The sequence below is a fragment of the Rhagoletis pomonella genome, unplaced genomic scaffold (assembly GCF_013731165.1).
Source record: "Rhagoletis pomonella isolate Grant_MI unplaced genomic scaffold, Rhpom_1.0 Rhpom_scaffold_05141, whole genome shotgun sequence".
Lineage (NCBI taxonomy): Eukaryota > Metazoa > Arthropoda > Insecta > Diptera > Tephritidae > Rhagoletis > Rhagoletis pomonella.
The window spans coordinates 1-4471 of record NW_023463685.1 but is presented as its reverse complement, the minus strand read 5'-3'; positions in this window follow the sequence as shown (position 1 = coordinate 4471).

Sequence of the window (4471 nt, the reverse complement as noted above, 5' to 3'; positions counted from 1 at the left end):
CATCATCTCGGGAGTCCCAAAATAGAAGCTTGTCACCTTATAATGTATAAGCAAATTCATCGGATATTGTCAATTCATTGGCAGATTTTGGATTGGGTGGTATAGGATTATTTATTGCCCGGTAAGAGCGTAGCGTTCGTTTCATGCTATTTGGATCAGGAAGACGTGCCGCAGTTGACTTATCAACTTTTCCGATAATGTGTGCAACAACATTTGAAATCGGTTCCGAATCCATTTTGACTATCCTCTTCCCTTCTTCCATTACTAATTTAGCATCAACCCGATTAGGAGCATGATTATGAGCACCCTGGAAAGCGCATTTGTTTCATTAGAACTAACCTTGATAAAAGAACAAATAAAACAAGTAAGAAAGTCTATGTTCGGGCGGAGCCGAACATTAAATACCCGGCGCAAGTATTAAATATATGTTTTTCACCTTTCCGAAAGCTACCGCTACATGGTAAACCGGGGTGTAACAATTTTGAGTAAATTAGCGTCCTTAAATTTCGAAATATTGAAGTTTCAAGCATTTCTGAAATTTACTGTTATATGAAAAGCGGCCGTAATTTAAGTTCGATTTCAATAATTTTCAACGTTTTGCTTCTATGTGGCAAGCACAATAACCACACCGAGTTTGGTACAAATTGGTAGAACGGTTACCGAGATACATATATGTGATCATAAGTGGGCGGTGCCACGCCCATTTTTAAAAATTTTATCCTATTGGTAAAGAATTGTTGCAAGCATCAATTTTGAATAAATTAGCTTCAATAATTACTGATTTATCGAAGATTTCGTATTTCTCTAAATTACCGTTATATGGGATGTGGGCGTGGTTATTATCCGATTTTAAAAATTTTCGGCCATTTCGTATGTTATACCAAGGTTAACAAATGTGCCAAGTTTGAAGAAATTGGTGCAGCGGTTACCAAGATATAGACATGTAACCATAAGTGGGCGTGGCTATGCCCATTTTCCAAAAATTTATACTATTCTTATTTTTATTATTTTTTCTTATTTTGAGTGAATTATCTTCAGTAGTTACTAAAATATCGCAGTTCTCGTATTTCTGGAAATTACCGTTATATGGGAGGTAGGCGTGGTTATTGCCCGATTTTCAATGCCATCCGTCCTACGCCCGAAAAAAGTGCACATATCAAGTTTCGTAAAGATATCTCAATTTTTACTCGAGTTATCGTGTGCAAAGACGGACGGACGGAGAGACAGTCACCGCTTAATCGATTTTTCTTTTCATTCTGATCATTTATGTATACATTTGTCTATATCTATCTCGATTCGTTTTGCCTGTTACAAACAACCGTTATGTGAACAAAGTTAATATACCCTTGTGCACAAGTGCGCTCGGGTATAAAAATATGTAATCAATGTCATTTACCCGTAGGCGTATCGTATGTCGTAAAAACTCTCGCTGTACAACCATCACGATGTCTTTTACATCGCAATGTAATGCTTCCTTTGTTATTTCGGTGTTTTGTCAGCAAATGACCTTCATCTATTAGAATATTTCCATCTCGTTGACTACAAATAAATTTTAAAAACATATTAGACTTTTTTTATGAACTAAACCAGAAATCAAGACGATAACGAATCACGTGTGTAATGGTAGACTATCCACGATCTACATATTTATTTAAACTCTTATGAGGTGGGTTTTGTCGAAGGGTGAGGTACGCTCATCCGACCCAGGGTACAATGGAGGTCCCACTAACACCCACCGTTCGTCCAAGAAGCGAGAGAGAGGGAGAGTAACAGCGGCTATGGGTCGGTAACGGTAAGAATAACGACGGGTCGGTAGTGGTGAGACTAACAACGGCTATGGATCGGTAACGGTGAGAGTGATAGCACAAGGTGACGACGGTGAGCGTAGCGGCAATCAGAGCGACGGTGATACTCTACGGCGACGGTGACAGCGGTCCTGGCCTGCGACGAGTGGCAGCAACGGCCTCAATAGCGATGACGGGGGCGGTAACGATGGGGCGGTCCCAATACCGAAGGCCCTAGCGGCCCTAACTTGTGGAGGCGGAGGGAGCAGCGCTCCTGTATCGCGATGATTACGGCAATTGGCCCAGTGATGATGGCTTCGGCCCAGGGCGGCAACGGCGGTGGCGGCCCTTATAACGAAGACGGCGGCAGCGGCCCTAATAGCGAAGGCAGCGGCAGCCGCCCTAGCTTGTGGGGACGGAGGGAGCAGCGCTCCTGGATTCCGGCGATTTATCGGAGGCGGCTGGCGGATAGTGAGGGGTTGGCCTAGGCGAGGTTGTAATGGCCCAGCTGGTGATGACTTACAGTGATAGTGGCTGCGGCCTCCAATGGCGGTGATTTGTAGCGGCCTGCAATGAGGATACTACGGAGACTGATTAGTGGGCCCTAAGCACACACCTGTGTCGCCCCTCGTAGTTGCACACTAACGATGTAGGTGCGGAACGGTTGGCGGCACGGGTGAGTGAGATCTTCCACGACGCCCTTGGGACCTGTACGAGAGGAGTACACAGTTGCAAATAGCAAGGACAACGTCTACAAAGTGTGACGATGCATCTACACTCTGTGACGACCCCTCCTACAGTCCCCTCGGCCATGTGGCGTTCTGCGTAAGCGATAGGATTGCGCTCATCTGCCAAAAGGCGACGTACGCGCTCCCTTACCTACGGAGACTGATTGCGGATGAGCACTTGTAGAGAACCTTATACTCGTCGTCGCACAAGTCGGTTGCGAAGTAAGAAAGCTGAAAAAGTTTTAAAAGTTTTTGCGCAAGTGCCCAACGAACTTCCCACGGTTGGGCGCATGCCTGCTTGTGCTTTTCTTTTGCGTATTCTATTTTTAGCGCATGCTGGTATGTGTGTGTATGTGCCAGGGATTGGCAAAGGGTTCTGTTTTTGTGACTTTAAGCCTACTCACGTTAAAAACGGAGGATGAACGAACACCACCGCAAAGCGTGCTGTCTTGCAAATACAGCCACCACAAGTGAACGATGCTTATAACAGCTCATAATTAGTCTGTTCCTTTGAACTTCGGACTAAAACCTGTGGAGCTGTCAAACTACAATTTTACGCTCTCAAATGAGAGTAAAAGGAGAACAGATGCAGAAGTGCATAGGAACGCAAAAAACACTATTTCCTGTAAAAACGTCAGACGATTTGTTTACATGTCATTGGTACTACACCGATTTGGCTGAAATATCACTAAATAATTATTAAAATTTATACATATTCAAATATTTCGTTGTTTACTTCCATTTTTTAACAAATATAAGCTTCTTTGCTTTCACTGCTTTCTGTTTTTGTTTGCACATGTAAATCAGCTGATCGTTTGACACTTTTCATGAACTTACAGGAAAAAAATCTCCGGACTAAATCCTGTAACTTCTGACTAGGAACAGTTGCTCATTTACTCTCTCAAATGTGTTCCCACTTACAGGTTTTGTGTCAATAGGAACGACTTCCTGTAAGTTCTGACTAAATCCTGTAAACCGGACTGCTATTGGAACAGACTAAATGATATTGACTTCGGCAAATCTGTACTCCGAATGATCGTGCACGAAACCAGCAACCGCCGTATTTGATCGACTGCCAAAAGCACGATACTGCTTTGGACGGTTGCCGAAAGCATGACAGCTTATGTGAAAGACTGGCGAAGGCAAGATGCCGCAGTTAGCTAACTTGATTTGTTGCAGAAGTCAAACCGCCGCCTTTGGTTTGTTGCTGAAGGCGCGTTTGACGTGTTGCCGAAGTGATGATACTGTAGTTCAAAAACATTCAAAGACACTTGCTTGTTTGAAATGAAGCATTGATATGTACATACATACATACTTACGTACGTATGCATATTCACAACTAGCCAGCAGTGAGCAATGCAATTGAATGGTAGACGCGCTATAAATACATACATACATGCATACGAGACGATAAATTACCCTTTACCACATTCGTCGTCATTTCAGCAACAAGTCAGATGATTTTCAGCAACAAGTCAGATGATTTTCAGCAACAAGTCAAATAACTTCTGCAACAAATGATGACTCTCATGTTTCCGGAGCCGTTCAACTGCCAAGTTTGCTGGTTTCGTGCACGATCATTCAGAGTACAGATTTGCCGAAGTCAATATCAGTATGAGCAGTTATAAGCATCGTTCACTTGTGGTGGCTGTATTTGCAAGACAGCACGCAATGCGCTCGTGTTCAGTCATCCTCTAATTTCGTTTAGGTATCGATACTACTAAGCCAACGCCGCTGCTCAGTCATACAAAGCAGCGGTATTGAATGAGTATGAACAGTTGACGATCAACCAATGCCAATCCCTGGTATGTGCGCTGTGAATATTCTACCCATATGTATGTACATCGTATGTACATGCCTGGTGTATGTGGGAAAGCATATCGTATGTTCATACATATTTACAACGTAGGATAGTAGAAAATAATATTTCTCAGTCCCATAGAATTTGTTTTGATAACT